Genomic DNA, 17,316 nt, shown 5'->3' on the forward strand with positions numbered 1-17,316 from the left:
GGTGCCAAATCGGTTGATACTAATCCTTGCTCTGATACTAATTGTAAAACCACGATCTAGGCATCAATCAAAATCACTACATTGGTGTGGAATCCCAATCAAGTGAATGACACAAAACGTAAATATGAAATAAGAACACAATGTTGAATCTTCAATGCACACTATATTAATCAATAGTCTAGTACATAAGACTCTCTATGTGTTTCGGTTCTCTCTGACTCTCTCAAATCTTGAAATAAACTACTAGAATGACTAACTCTAAACACGGCTTAAACAATACATATATATACCCAGACCTAATTACAAAGTCCCAGCTCAAAGCCCAAAGCCCAACCGAAATCACTTAAAGATTTCGGTCCAAACACCATCGAATTCATGGTGTTTTTGGTCCTAGACCGAGAACTCTAAAAGCTATGTAAAGTAAAGTATAAACCACATATCATGTCCCAACATATATTGGGGGAACTCACTAAACCTAACGTTTACCCAGTTGTTGATAAATATTTTTCATGTGCTGCATTGGTTTGTGAGAAGGGCAAGGTTCGACTGTACACACGTGTATTCGCAATCACGTTTCCATATAATTTAAACTATACTCTGATGTAATTGAATGTTTTGAATAAATAAAAATGAAATTTTTTTCATGTGCTGCATTGGTTTGTGAGAGCTCTGGTTTGAGCGAACTGGATGAAAAAATTATGTGATTCCAGATTGAAACTAAGGATCTAAGTAATTAATAAATCTTTTTCATACAAAGAATAATACAAAACGTAAAGAATATGATGCGTATAATCATCCAAAGCTCATAAAGGAAAGTGATTCCCAAAATATTCATATTTGTTATGCTTACTGATATATGAATAGTTAAAAATGCATGTTAGTATTTAGGCTATGAATCTTTTTAAAAATTTCTAGTTAAAATTGCTTGATACTTAAAATGCCTTATAGCTTAGGGATTGGCTTGTTATTTACTACTAAGAACTTATATTGATATTAATTAATTATTGGACAAGTATGTTAGGTTGCATGCTTCTGAAATTAAATAGTTATTGATTTCCTGATTTGGTGCTATTGTGCAGCTCTCATTTGAGTCTGACCGTCGTCGTGTCGGATCTTTCAGTCGACATACTGTTTGATTTTAGAGGCATGCAATTGTATTCGTTCGATAATTAGTTAGTATTAGTATAAGCTCTTCCTTGGCTAACAGAAGAGATAAGTGGAAAGGAAGACTACAAAAATAGTCTAGGAAGTTTAAATAAGCTTGATAGGGCATATATTCGTAAGATAGGTTCATTGGTAGAGATGTAAAAACGAAGTGAAGTTAGAAAAGAAATAAATGGGTGTTTGAAACACTGTGTGTGTGAAAATACCTTCTAATAGCAGAGTGTAGTGACTTAGAAACATTGGACCAGTTCTTGGATCTAGTATGGATAAGTGTGGAATGTAGTATGGGCTTGTACTACCAGAAGTATAGGATCCATATAGGAATCAAGAAAATCCACAAAGTTGCTAAGGAATTGGAGAGGATTTGAATATCCCTTTAGAATTAGTTTGATTCATATTAATCCATTCCGTTTACGCCATCTGAATCGTAATGATCACGAGAAGAAGCAGTTTGGGTTCTGGATCAGAAGGATGAGGACCAAGCGAGACTGACTTTTACGATTGGATAGAAGTAGCAGTATCAACAGTCGTAAGAGAAATGATTCTAGATATGTATAGATCTATCAAGACCGAACTAATCACCATGTTTGATGAACGGTATGTTGTCGTAGCTAGCACCGTCTCTGCAGCAGCTACTTCTGTCGTTGCTGCTGCAACCCCAACTAGAGATAGAGAAATGTCTTATAGGGAGCTCAATAACACCAAACCCCTAGAGTTTGAAGGGGCCAGGGATCCAATCGTTTTAATGATATGGATCTCCGACGTAGAAGGATTCTTCTACACTTGTGCTTGCCCAGCCAACCTAATTTTATGTATGCGCAAAATCTTCTCTGCCATGGGGTGAAAGACTGGTGGAACTTTTTGACGAAGGACTATTTACCTGCTTAGAAGAGCAAATTGACATGGGAAAAGTTTGTGGAAAAGTTAAGGGAAGAGTATGTTACACTGGTAGAGAGGGATCGACTAGCTCAGAAATACTTATCGCTTAATCAAAATATCGAGTCATTGATTGAGATCACCAAGATGTTCACAGAAAGGGCCGTAATCTGCCCAAAATATTCGTCCTTAGAACATGTGTAAATGTCTCGGTATCTGAGCATACTCAAGACCGATATGAGAGAGTTTGTGTTAAACAATCGATACAAGACATTGGTAGAGATGTAGGAGCATGCCAGAAGAAGAGATGTTGAGTTGGAAACTCAACAAAAGGAATAGAGGAAGACACGAACTCTACCCCAATGAACAACTAAGAAATTCAAGCACACCGATTCAAGGCATGGAGGACAACGAAATCATGAGTGTAACAAGTGTGGAAAGCCTCAGGAAAGAGCTTGGCGTGCTTTGTTATGCTTCACTGTAGCAAGGAGGGACATTACAGTAGTGACTGTAAGTACAGAGCACCTCGAATGCGTATATGTTTCCACTGTAACCAGATGGGCCAAATAAATGCCAACTATCGTTTTCTGAACCCAACAGGCACATTATAAGCTCTAGTACTTACAAATTTAAGGATAACCAATTGACAGTAGGGCAGAGTTGAAACCCCAAATGTCCCGATACCTAAGCATACTCAAGACCGATATCAGAGAGTTTGTGTTAAACAATCGATACAAGACCTCAGTAGAGATGCATGAGCATGCCAAAAGAAGATATATTGTAACACCCAAAGTTTTGAAGGCCAAGAAAGGAAAGGAAACCCTAACTTTAAGGAGGGACTTGGCGAGTCTGAGTGGGATCCGGGCCGAGGAGTAAGTGACCGACTCGGCGAGTCGACCAAGGAGACTCGGCGAGTCTGGTATGTATGAGGAAAACCCTAAATTCGGGACTTGGAGCCTATTTAAGTGCCTCATTCTCTTCCCTAGGGTTCCTTTACTGCCTCTTTAGCCCAGAATGCCGAACCCTAGCCGCCATATCCATTGATTGAGCCAATTGTTTCCTTGAAGAGTGCATTAAAGCTTGGAGAAGGAAGAAGGAGCTTCAAGGTGCAAGGAGGGGGCTATAGATCTGGGATTGGGAAGATATTTCTGAGCATTTGAAGGTATTAAGTTGTTTCCCTTCCTTTAGATCTATTTTGGTGGTGAGTTTTGGGGCTTTTTAGCCATGATTAGTTGTCTACTCGAGTTAGAAGCCGGGTCTGGAGTTGCCACTTCAGATCCAAGCATATTATGGTTTAGAGAAGCATAAAGTTTCAGCCCTTGAGTTGATTGTGGAGCCTCTTTGCCTTAAACACTAGTTTATGGTATATTTCGCCTAGATCTCCATCTCTACACGTAAAGTTTGCAACTTTACGTGAGGAATAGGATTGGGAAGGGTAGATCTACAGTTTGGAGTCCATGCATGACTCAAAAGTCCTCTGCATGTATGTAGATCTGAATGGACTCGGCGAGTCCTTTGAGTGGACTCGGCGAGCAGCATGAAGATGAGGAGGAACTCGACGAGTGGGATGAACAACTCGTCGAGTTGGATGAAGTTGGGCATGAACTCGGCGAGTTGGTTGAAGATTGCCTTGGACTCGGCGAGTCAGGTCGCGAAACCCCCCAAACCCTTCGAGTTGAGACTCGAATCAGTGAGTCGGGTGGAGACTCAGCGAGTTGGCAGGACAGGACTCGGAAATTGTTGGACTCGGCGAGTCATGGACTGACTCGGCGAGTCGATTCGCGAATAGAAGGACCCTAAGCATATGAACTCAGCGTGGACTCGGCGAGTAGGGTTGACCTGGAAGGCTGACTTTGACCAGGACTTTGACTTTGGCCAGAGTTGATTTGGTTGTATTTTGGGGATCAGTTAGAGTAAGTATTGCATTGATATTGATAGCTCGGGGAGCTAGTGGAGCAGGAGTTCAGTGAGTTGTCGGGCAGCAGCTAGTGGGATCATCAACGAGTTTGGCCAGTGCAGGTGAGTTTCTTTCCAGTAGGAACGGGTCTAAGGCCACAATGCCGGCCTGTTCAATTAGTTGTAGTTTCCAGACTTCGGTATGATGCAGTAGTTAGTATGTTTGATGCCTTCATGGCTCAGACAGGTTTGCGTGTTATGTGTTCCGGGTTATGGCCCGCAGCAGCATGCAGTATATGTTGTTGTGTTAGTTGATATGTTTATGCTATGCTATGTTCAGTAGTTCCAGACTTCTGTCCGATGCAGTCAGTTCCGGACTTCGGTCCGATGCAGTTAGTCCTGGACTTCGGTCCGATGCAGGAGGCAAGGCCTCAGTAGTTCCGGACTTCGATCCGATGCAGTTCCGGACATCGGTCCGATGCAAGAGGCAAGGCCTCAATAGTTCCGGACTTCGGTCCGATGCAGAGGGCAAGGCCCTGGTTAGTTCCGGACTCCGGTCCGATGCAGTTTCTGCACTTTGGTCCGATGCAGGAGGCAAGGCCTCAGTAGTTCCGGACTTCGGTCCGATGCAGTTCTGGACTTTGGTCCGATGCAGGAGGCAAGGCCTCAGTAGTTCCGGACTTCGGTCCGATGCAGAGGGAAAGGCCTTGGTTAGTTCAAGACTTCGGTCCGATGCAGTTTCTGGACTTCGGTCCGATGCAGTGGGCAAGGCCCAATATGTGCTTTATATGTTATTGTATGGTATGTGGTAGTTTGGGGGAGCTCAATAAGCTTCGTGCTTACGGTTTTTAGTTTTGGTTTCAGGTACTCAGTTTTCAAAAGAGGAGCTCGGAGAGGTTGCAGTGCACACACCATAGTCAGTTAGCCTGGGAATGTTTTACTCTGATAATGAGATTATGTTTTGAATTAATACTCGAAAATTATGTTATGACTTACAGTTTTATAAATATGGTTTTAGTAATGTTTTAAAATAAATTTTTAGTCGTGATTTTTGGGTCGTTACATATATTAAGTTGGAAACTCAACAAAAGGAAAAAAGGCAAACACCAGCTCCACCCCAACCAACAACTAAAAATTAAAGCACACCGATTCAAGGCCTAGAGGACAGAGACATCATGAGTGTAAAAATTATGGGAAGCCTCATGAAGGAGCTTGTCATGCTTTGTTATGCTTCAACTTCAGCAAGGAGGGACATTACAGCAGAGACTTTAGGCACGGAGCATCTAGAATACGTGTCTATTTCGACTGTAACCAGATGGGCCACATCAAGGCCAACTGTCCTTTTCTGAACCCAACAGACACAATATAAGGTCTAGTACCTACACATTTAAGGATAACCAATGGACAGTAGGGTAGATTTGAAGCCCTAAGAGCCAAAGGGCGAGCCTTTCAAATCATAGCAGAGGAAGCAAGGGAAGAACTGAAGTTTGTAGCTGGTTATTCTTTGGATCGAGGAAAAGCTCCAACATGAATGAGATCACATCGTAGAAGTTAATAGTGCTCTTAGGCTTTAACTAATGTAATAATTGTACGACGACCTCATTGTAACAAAGATGAAATGTTTACTTTAGATATTGTTGCTAGTATTAAGATAATCAAACATATGCATTAGTGTATTTCCAAATGTCATGTGTTGATCCTGTTCTAAGGAAGTCAATTGTGAATAATACAATACGATAGGAATATTTAAGTTCATTGGATATGACAAACACGAGTTTATTCAACATCAAAAAAGAAGCTACCGGTAGCAGCAGACGATGGGTTGAACCCAAGTAGGGGAGAATCGACCCCTAAAGCGAGAAGTAACTAAGGAAGTTCAACTTTCGGGTTCGAAATCAAGGTCCAAGATAGATTGTGTCACAAGTAGGTAGAAGTTGTTTTGGTGTTTTCATGTGAGAAAAAGAAAAAGAGTCTTCTGTTAGAATACCCATAAGATATAAGATTCTTGAAGCGTTTCTCAAGGGATGGTTAGAATTTCCTTCCAAGCATTAAGGTAGGATTTAGGTATTGGCCAAAGTCCCAGGCACAACTCAGATAGCCATTTAGGTTCATGCTTTCGCAAATGAAATATATATCCTTGTAGTGGAAGATCAGGAACAAGATAGGCGACGTGATTTTCCATAAAAAGCGTTAAGTTCTCAATACATACATACTTAGAGATTTGATTTCAACTATACTAAAGGATTTAGCTAGACCATGCCAAAGGATTTTAGTAGTAGGATCAAAGTCAAGGGAGAAAGTGTTTTCATAAGTATGATTAAGAACCCATAGGAGGAGACCACTTGAAAAAGACTATGCCCATTAAGCATATAGTATTACTTCAGTGTGACTTTAGGCATCAAGATAGACTACTTGTTTAGTTTAGTTATTCCTAGAAAAAGAATTAAATCGACATTTCTCATCAGAAGATGATCATTCATCATAGAGTATAGATTCTGAAGGTCCAAACCGACGATTTCCCAGTGTTGGAGGGCTTCGTGAGGAGATTAAGGATATATCTAAGGTAGAAAAACATAATCTTATGACTTCATAGGCATAGAAAAGCAGAATCGATAGAGAAACATTAGCTAGGTCATAGGCTGACCTCGAACACCCTAGTAAAATAAGGCAATGATACTATCTTAAGGTGCTTTAGGAGTGGGATTTTGGGGACGAAATCTTTGTAAGTGGGAGAGAGTTGTAACACCCCATTTTCACCTTTCCAATAGAATTCAATACAAACTGTCGTTTATAAAATTCAAAGTATAAATATATCAATTTTTAGCCAACATATTCATCATAAACGTGTAGGAAACTTCAATCTGTAGATATAAAGACCACCTAAATCTGACAAGGTATGTAGAATTTATGTTTCTTCGAAGTTTCCTGATTAATTTGAAATGAGTCATCATGTCATAAAAATTAAATTTTAGATAGGTTGCTTATTAGCCTAATCTTTCTAAACGAAAGTCATGGTATTCATAAAACGGTGAGCGTGCATATAAAGAGCATCCAAATCTGACTTCATATGAGGAAGTTATGATTTTTCCAAGTTTCAGTGTAGTCGTGTGGGCACAGAAATCGAAATTCAAATCGATTGATTGTTAGCCAAAACAAACTAAATCAGAGTTGAAGATTTCGTAAAGGTGAATCCTTCGATATAAAGATAGTCAAGAATGGAGTTCGTATGAAGGAGTTATGAATTTCGCACAGACTTTAACAAGTATAAGCCTTTTAAAAATGAAACTTGTAAATCTTGTCGATATCTACGCTTAGATATAAAGTGTAACACCCTGTTTATTTAATAAATAAATAAATAAATTAATTAATGAATAGTAACCCCAAATATATAATTATATAGCAAGGTGTTGGTCTTGAGGAGCTAATTGTCACGATTTTAGATATTGGGGGTTAAAAGTGTAAAATTCGGACTTAATTTGTAAGTATTATTGAAGGCAGGGACTAAATGGTAACTTCTGGGACTTCATGTGAAGAGATTTTGGAGGCTAAGGGGCTGTTTGGTAAATTAGGGATCGAATATGTGAGGAATTATAGGAGTCGGGGTCTAAAGGGTAATTATGGGAGCAAAATCGAAAATAATTCTGAAGGGAAGGACTATTTATGTCGTTATGGCATGATGTTTAGTAGCACCGGGTATATAACCTTAGCTTCACCGGTTATCAAACCCTAAACCTAAAGGAACCTCTTCAGCCGCCATGTGAAACCTCCAGCCGTCACTCCCACTTACTCGACCTCTAGCGCCGCACCGCCACCTCCCTGCTGTTGCATCGATAACCGATGCTCCCGTTTTCGGTGACAACAAAGACCACCGAGAATGAGCTCTTGAAGACCACCGACGTGGCTGTGAACGCCCATTGCCACCGTCCCTTCGTGACTTCTTCTTCTGCCTTCTGCCACCACCCATAGATGCTTCACAACAGTCGTCGAAGCCATTTTGACAACCTTTCGCTGAGTGTTGCTGCCTACCGCTGTCAACTGGCATTGTGCAACCGTTATGTCGCTTGTGTTGCCGCTGCCATCGCTAATTGCCACCAGGAGAGTGGCTGGATCCATTTGCAAGCAAGAAAGCGTGTGGGAGTTTGTTTCTGTTGTAGTGTGTGTAGTTTGTTTAGCTGGAAAAGCAAGAACAACCACCACCACCACCATGAGGTGGTGGCTGCCACCATGCACCACCGTGTGTGTATCATAGCGAGTGTGTGTGTTTATTTGAGTCTTTGCATTGTAAAATTGTACCCATACCGGAATAATAATAAGAAAGCTCAAAACCACAACTATGAGGTGGTGGTTGCCGCCTCCTGCCGTCACCAACCGTCGTGTTGGGTGGTGATGTGCTTTTGCTTGTGTGTAGTTGATTTTTGGATGCTTGGACAAAATGGACAATAAACCCTAACCACCACCATGAGGTGGTGACCCCCGTCGTGAGCCGCAGTTTACCACTACTACCCGAGGTGGTAGTGGGTGGTGCCCAATTAACGAAACCCTAATGGGCTTAGTGAAACCCGGATGGGCCTAATGAACCCTAATGGATCTAAGGACTTAATTTTGGGCCTATTGGGTTATGATGGGTTGGAAACCTTGATTAGGGTTTAGAAAACCCACATTTTGGAATTATGGGATTGGACTTACCAGGACCCACATTTGGGTCATTGGAATGGAATTGTGTATAAAGCAGATTCACACCATATGATTTATTTAGAAAAATGATGGGCTTAATGGATTAAGTCCTTAATGGGTTCAGTGTGAAACACTTAATCCTAATTGTCATTTTATCTGAAACCCTAATTTCATTAGGGCTTTATTTTGGGCCTTTCTATTGGGTTTTGGTGATTGGGCCAATATTAGACCATCCAAGAACAATCAAATGGAATCGAATAATTTAATGGGCTTTAGGGTAAGGCCCATGTAAGGGGTTTGGGCCTAATTAGGAAAATTGGGCCATAGATTGGCCATAGTTTAGGCCTTTATGATTATATGATATTGGGCCATTAGAATGTCGAATGTTTGGACTGGACTAAATAGTTGGGCCTTATGGTTAGACCTTGTAAGGGTTTGGGCCCAATTTGGAAAATTAGGCCATATGTTGGGCTTTGAATTAAGTTTAACTTTTGGGCATTTGGATTGGGCTTTGAATTGAATCAAGCTAAGATAGGGGTTAAGCAGTCTTTTACCCCAAGCATGGACTTATGATTTTTGTGTTGGAATCTAATTATTAATTGGGTGATGTTTTGATATTGACAGTTTGGGAATCTGTCATCGAGCAGTTGGGATTGTGTCTACGGGACTTCAGCAGTGTGAGGTGAGTTACCTTCCAGTAGAAGTGGGTCTAAGGCCACAATTTCAGCCCACTAGTAGGAGTTGTTTGTTAGATCATTGTCTTTGTGAAACATATCTGGTATGCCATTATCTGTTATGTTTGTGTGCTAGGATGCTCTGTGATACATGTTATTAGTAGTCGGGGTGAAATATTGCCCGAATACCGGTTGAAAGATACCGAAGGGGTCGTCAGAACCCATACAAGCCTAGCGGTATGTTACGTTATGTTATTATGTGGTAGTTGTAGCGGGTGAAATAGTCCCTGGTTACCAGTTGAAAGATACCGAAGGGGAGGTCAACTCCCGGATATCGGTTGAAAGATACCGAAAGGGTAGGTCGGGCACCCAGATATGACTGATAGTATATTTATGTATGTTATGCTATGTTATTATGTGGTAGTGGTAGGGGTGAAATAGTCCTCATTATCCGGTTGAAACAGACCGAATGGGAGGCCGGTACCCAGATATGTTAGGCAGTTATCCGGTTGAAATAGACTGAAAGGGAGGTCGGCACCCAGATATGCTTGGCTATGTATGTTACTGTATGTTATGTGGTATGATGGGGGAACTCACTAAGCTTTGTGCTTACGGTTTTTAGTTTTGGTTTCAGGTACTTCGTTTTTAAAGGAATCGAGCCTTCTCGACCACAACGCATCACACTATGATTTTCTGCACATGAAATCTTTGGGATTACACTCTGATATTATTTTATGATAACATGTTTTGATTACTGACACTTTGGTCTTGAAATGTGATGTTATTATGAATGTTTTTTATACTATTGGTTTTATAATAACCTAATTAAAAACGAAATTTTTGGTATTGAATTTTGGGATGTTATAAGTTGGTATGAAAGCCTTGGTTTGAGGGATTTGGACATACACTCAGGTGTGTCTGGACTCAAACTAAGGACTTGGTATGAAAATTTTTCAAAAGTGAAATCGTTTTATAAAAAGAAGTTTCAAAAGAATTTGAAAAGAGAAAAGAACTTTGAAAAGAACAAGGCGTGTGATGCATGCAATCAGCCGAGCTCAAGTAAGTTTTCCCCAAGATACCCATTCATGTTATGATGTGTTATTTTATGATATGATTATGAGAATTGCATGCTAGATTTGGGATGAGGATCTAATAGGAGGCCTTATATGCCTATTGTATGTGTTTGTAGACTTGCATGCAAGTACTGATCAGTCAGTGATAGAATAGCCTGTTTAGGTTATGCTTGATTGTATGAGCCTCTGAATTGCATGTACAGATTCCTGATTAGAGGATAAAATGGTTTGATTGGAATATGATGGCTAGATTTTCCATTGTTTGAATGTTGCTTGCTTTGTGCTTTGTGGGACTCTTAGTAATGTGAGCTAGCTATTATGTGAATATGCTAAGTCACATGTGGCAAAGGCTGGATAATCTCAGAGTGAGAGATTTGACCCTATTGCCCATATCTTGTTTGAGTCCAACCGTTATAGGGATGGGTATTTTACTCGAAGGAGTATTTGACCTCTGTTGCATGTGGCTATATTAATGAGGTAGCTAGTTGAAATTATTGGGAATCTTTTAGAAGTTGAGGACTGGGTGGGTTTGGGAACCTAGGAAAGCCTAGGATATGTTTCAGTGGGTTAGTGGTGAGGTTCAATGAGACTTGGGTGTACCAGTTCAGGAAGTGACTTGGAGGATTAAGGAGTGAAAGACCATGTATAATGGTTTCGTCTAGGCATACTAGTTAGTGGTAGTGATTGTGTAGGAAAAAACGATTTTGTCTAGTTTACGGTTGTTATGTGTTTACGGCCGTAAACTCCTTACGGTCGTAAACTCCTTGTGGTTGTAAGTCGGTTGTAAGTCAGGTCTATAAATAGGGCATTGTGTCAGACTTTAAAGGTTGTTGATGCCTTCGTGTTTTCTCCAAGTTGTATCTGACGTTTTATTGCTTTAAGGCGTATGCAAGCTTGGTTCGTTTGTTATTTGCTCATTGTTTCATCTTTTGCTTCTGTTATTTGCCTTTGATCATTGGTAGATCCGTTTTCGGGCTTTACAATTGGTATCAAAGCGAGACCAGTGTCAAAGACGTCCTACAGTTGCGATTTTGCTCAAAACGATATTCACAGCGAAAGAAGGGTTTTATTCCAGTTGAATTTCGTGTGTTCAGAAGTTCACGGTCCTAGCTTACAGCCGTAAACACCAAGTTCACGGCCGCAAACGATTTTCTTCTCCAGTAAATTGAGTTCCTGATTTAAGGCTTAAATAATCATATTTCACTGCATTTAATTCTTAAAAATAAAATAAACTTTTAACAGAAAATCATTGGCCGTAAGTCGATTATCTGATAATCGATTTTAGATAAATTGCATCTTTAATTTTCTGTTTCAGAATTAAAAAAAAAAAAAATCACGGGCCGTAAACAAGGAGTTTATGGTCGTAAACATCTCTCGGCAGTAAACTTGTCTTGAAGCTTAATTAATTAATTTTCGGAATTCACAATAAACAGTAAACGTTTTAAAAAAAATAATTAAATCCCTTTTTGATTTAATTTAATCCTTTTTTAATCGAAAATTAAGTTTTATTTAATGATTAATTAACTTTAATTTAAATAAAAAAATGGAATCACAAAATCCTTATCAATATCAAGAACTCGATGCTGTGATGGGAACAACCACGCACATTCCAAGACTCATGTCCGCTGATGGTTTCCCCGAGTGGAAATATAGAATTGAGAAATATATAAAGATGAAGGACTTTAAGATTTCGAAATGTGTCATAAAGGATCCAGTCAGAATCACCACTACAGTTGGGGGGGCAGGTGGTTGACAAGAAAATCGAAAACTACACTGATGAAGATTTTGAGAGTGTAGAAGAACAAGAAAAGGCATTGGCCATTTTGACTGTGGCCCTATCTCCAGATATTTCTCAAGGGTTCAGAGAGTATACTTCTGCTAAGGCTCTGTGGGAAGCCCTTATAGAGGTGTATGAGGGAAACGAGGACATGCGAGAAAGTCGCCAAGACATGTTAAGGCAACGGTTTAACATGTTCAACTATGTGCTCGGAGAGACTCTTGAAGCCCATCTGCAGCGATTTACAACTCTCAACACAGAAATGACTGTAGCAGGGATCTTCTATACAAAGTCTGAGATTAACAAGAAGCTACTGAATTCTCTCCCAAAATCTTGGGACATGAATGTGGCTGTAATTAAAAAGACTAAAGATCTCAATCGCCTTACCCTAGCTGAAGTGATGGCTGTCATCAAAGCATGTGATATTGATGACAAGCAAAGAGAGATAAATCATGTCAACTCATACTCGACTGCAAACCTTGGCATCTCATCTAACAATGCTCTTTCTTCTCTCTCCTATTCCTCTGCAGGTTTATCTTCCTCTACACCAGTCACGCCCTACCCACAAAGTCAATCATTTATGTCTACTCAAACCGCTCCATCTTCAAATATGGCCTCTTCTTCAAAAGGAAAGGAGGGTGATGAAAACCTTGTCTTTGCAACAGGGCTAGTTAACTGCTAAAATGCACTTGTAGTTGGGGAGCTTCCACCTCAATTGTCTTTTGCAGATCTTGATCAAATCCATCCGGAGGACGTTGAGGAAATGGACATCACATGGAAAATTGCCATGGCAGTATTTAGGGCAAAACAGTTTGCCAAAAAGACAGGGAAGAATAATTGGGGAATGAGCGCTGATAAGAAGGTTGGATTCAACAAGGGAAAACTTCGGTGCTTCAATTGCCACGAGCCAGGGCATTTTGCTCGTGATTGCCCACATCCCGATAGAAGAGTTAATAATGACAGCATGATGGTTGCAGTTGGGAACAGCCGAAGCAGTGGTCAAGCAAACAATGAAAAGACTATGGTTGCGCAATCTTTCGACTTGGATGATCAAATACAAGCTCTCAACTTATATGGACCTGAAAATGCTCATCTGGAACAGGTAAGGGATGATGCTCCAGCAGGGATTGTAGCAGCAGAAGACAATGTGATGGAGCTACAGTTTGCTTTGATGGTATCCTCTTCTCATGAACCTAATTCGTCCAAGGTAAGTCTCCCATCATGCTCTAAGGCTTGTATAGATTATGTAAAAACTCTACATGACAAAATTGAGACATTAGGCAATGAAGTAGAAAATCTTAGGATTCTTTGTGAACTTAATGAAAAATTAATAAGAGACGTAGAAGACCTTAGATATGAAGGGTATCAAATTCGAAAAGGACAAAAACCACTTAAAGCTCAACTGAATCGAAAATTAAGGACTTTAGGAGACTCCAGGAAGACTATAGTAATAAATGTGAAAACTATGATTATGTAGTCAAACAAAATGCTGAGCTAGTGGCTGAAGTTGAATCTTTGAAAGGAAAGTTTGAAACCGCCAAACTTGATGTAAGAAAATATGATTTCTCAAGTGAGGTGGTGGCAAACATGATAGACCAAAGCATGCAATTTAAAAGGAATCAATCGAAAGGTCTAGGGTATAACCATGTACCCCCTCCTTTCAATCATTCATACGTGTCCAAGCCTTTGTCCAAAGAAGAGATTGCCAATGAATCATTTATGGTTTATGGAAAGCCCTCCGGTTTTATTTCGGGAGGATTTATTAATGTTGAAAGTACTAACATTTCTACTTCTCCTGCAGATCAATCCTTGAATCAGTCAAAGCACGAAGTTGAAGGATGTGTTTCTGATAATAAAATCGAGTCTAAATCTGAAGCTTTAGTTTTTAATAAATACAATATGTTTTCTAATATTTCTAAAGACAATGTTTTTTGTGATGGTGTTTTTATGACTTCTGACACTAGTTTGAATGTTTTGAAGAAGTCTGGTTTGAACTTTGTGGTTGAAAATTTTAATGTTTGTGATAAAGATGTTGAAACACCGCTAGTTTCACAACCCTCCCCATCTAACACACCCTCACTTGCCTCTCAACCTAATAATGTTGCTTGTTCTTGTGAGAAAAGCAAGGGTGCAGATAGGGAAAACAAATCTGATCAATTCAGTACAAGTTCTAAAAATAACAAGCATATTTGTTTTAATTGTGGCACTAGTGGTCATATTGCTAGAAATTTTCTAAATCGTATGTTTGTGAGTTATAGTCTTCCAAGAGGGGAGAACGAGTTCAGAGGAAGGTCTTTAAATAGAAACTCCTCTAGAAGTCGTTCTCGAAATGATGATTGGGCAGATGAACAAAATAGAAAACGGGCTGTTTTTCAAAGACATAAAAAGGTTTTTAATCACCCTGTCCCAGGCAGTCTTCCGAAAACGAGCAAAGCGAAGCCAAGGTCAAGCTCGTCACGAAGCAACAGTGGATCTTCAATCAACTCTGGTAGAAGTCACACATATTTTGAGCAGACTGTCAAACACTCAATTACTAAATCAACTGGGACACTTAGAAAACCTAATTATAAATGGTTGCCCAAACCTGCTCCCAATACATCATTTGTGTCCTCAGAAAATTTTAAATATGATAAATCTGAAAAGGCATCAGGATCACCCAGGAAGATCATGACCTGGGTGCCCAAATCTAATTAAACCCGCACATCTTGCAGGGACAGTTGCGGGGAAATGTCGTCAGACCCTGGTTCGTCGACAGCGGCTGTTCCCGGCATATGACGGGAGATATCACCCAACTGCACAACATTCAATCATTTAATGGAGGATATGTCTCTTTTGCGGGTGGAGATGGAGGTAAAATCACTCAAAGGGGAAGCGTGTCAAATGGTGTTCTAAGTTTCGGAAACGTGAATTTCGCTCCCGAGTTGAAACACAATCTGTTAAGCGTTTCTCAGATCTGTGACAAGGGCTATTCTACGTATTTCACTGACAAGGAATGCATGATCTTAAAGCCAGGCTTTGTCATTCCAGAAGAATGGATTCTCATAAAATCAAAAAGGGATGGGAATGCCTATATCATTGATATGAATAGCAATCTCCCAGCACAAGTTACTTGTTTATTCTCCAAAATCTCCAAGCAAACTGCAATGCTGTGGCACCGAAGATTAGGTCATGCCAACGCCAAGAATCTAAACCGTCTTGCGAAGAATGAGATGGTCCGTGGGTTGCCCGTCAAGGACTTTATTACGTTTGAAAAGTGTGTGTCGTGCGCTCAAGGAAAGCATCATCGAAAGCCGCACTTGCCAAAACAGGTTAACTCAATCAGCCAGGTTCTTCAATTACTTCACATGAATTTGTTTGGTCTAGTGAACGTGCTAAGCATCAACATAAGTTCTTACTGTTTAGTTGTGATTGATGATTTCTCTCGATTTACGTGGGTTTTCTTTCTATCCAACAAAGCTGGCATCACTGAATTGATCAAGAAGTTCATTGTACTTGTTGAGAATCAGACCAATCATAGGGTGAAGGCGCTTCATACTGATAGTGGAACAGAGTTTAAGAATTCTGTTCTCAATCACTTCTGTGCTGAAAAGGGTATCCTGCGTCAATTTAGTTCAGCTCATACACCTCAACAAAATGGTGTTGCTGAAAGGCGGAACAGATGACTCAAAGACGCTGCAAGAACGATGCTGTGTGACTCAAAGCTGCTTATTTTCTTTTGGGCGGAGGCGATAAACACTGCCTGTTATGTTCAGAATCGAGTGCTTATCAACAAAGCTCAAATGAAAACTCCGTATGAAATTTAGTATGGACACAAGCCGTCAGTCAGTCATTTCCGAGTATTTGGCTGTCCTTGCACCCTTCTTCACCTAGATGCCAACCCGAAGTTTAATGCCAAAGCCGATGACTGCTATTTTGTAGGGTATGATGCTCGCACCGCTTATAGAGTCTACAATAAGAAAACCAAACAGATTGTGGAATCCTATGATGTGCGTTGGTTGGAAGAGAATGAGACAGACGCAAGAGTGGGTCCGGATTGGTTGTTTAATTATACGTCACTTTTCAAATCCTTAAACGTTTATTCAAATGATGTATCTAGAACTTGTTCGCATTGGAAGAGTATCTCTGATGATGAAGACGAAAAAGTCATGTACAAGCCTGTATCTAAATCCTCTGCTTCATTAAAAGGGAAAGCTAAAGCTTCACTTGAGGGAGAGACCTCTGGTTCGCATAAGGGAGGATCTCCTGCTGCATCTGAGGGGGAGCTTTCTGCTGCACCTGAGGGGGAGTCTTCTTCTACATTCTCGGAAGACTCTTCTTCTACTCCTCAAGAGAGCCTGTTCTTGGAACATGATAGTCCTAAATCAGTCCATACTGATTCTTCTGATGCTGTAAAGACACCTCATATATCTATAGAGAAAGAGTTCATTCCAAACGATGCTTCCGCTGTCTCCTCAACATTTATGGAATTACTCTTTCCTGATCTTATTGCAGATGAGTATGTCACAGAACCATCTGGTGCTGCCCAACCAGGAAATGAAGGAGGTATCAACATTCACACTCTTCATGTTTCTCTAAATGATATCAGCCAAGTAATACCTTCAAGAGTTGAACGCGATCATCCGATCGAAAACGTCATTGGCCAGCTAGATGATGGTGTTAAAAATAGAAGTCAGAGTGGAGACGTGAATACATGTCTGTACTCTTGCTTTATTTCTCAAATTGAGCCAAAGAATGTAGAAATGGCTCTAAACGAACCTAGCTGGGTGGATGCAATGCATGAAGAATTGCACCAATTTGAAAAACTCGATGTTTGGAAGTTAGTTGAGTTACCGAAGGGCAAGAAGTTTCTTGACACACGATGGGTCTATCGCAACAAACAGGACGATTCAGGGGTTATTGTGCGAAACAAAGCTAGACTGGTAGTTCGTGGGTTTCGACAAGTCGAGGGTCTTGACTACACTGAAGTTTATGCTCCAGTAGCTCGCCTAGAGGCTATTCGTATCTTCCTAGCATATGCTTTGTATATGAACTTTACTGTCTTTCAAATGGATGTCAAGACTGCCTTCTTGAATGGCAAGGTGAAGGAAGAAATCTATGTTGATCAACCTCCAGGGTTTGTCGACTCGAAGTATCCTAATCATGTCTACAAGTTGGACAAAGTGTTATATAGGTTGCATCAAGC

Source organism: Lactuca sativa, chromosome 8, assembly GCF_002870075.4.
Source record: "Lactuca sativa cultivar Salinas chromosome 8, Lsat_Salinas_v11, whole genome shotgun sequence".
Classification (NCBI taxonomy): Eukaryota; Viridiplantae; Streptophyta; class Magnoliopsida; order Asterales; family Asteraceae; genus Lactuca; species Lactuca sativa.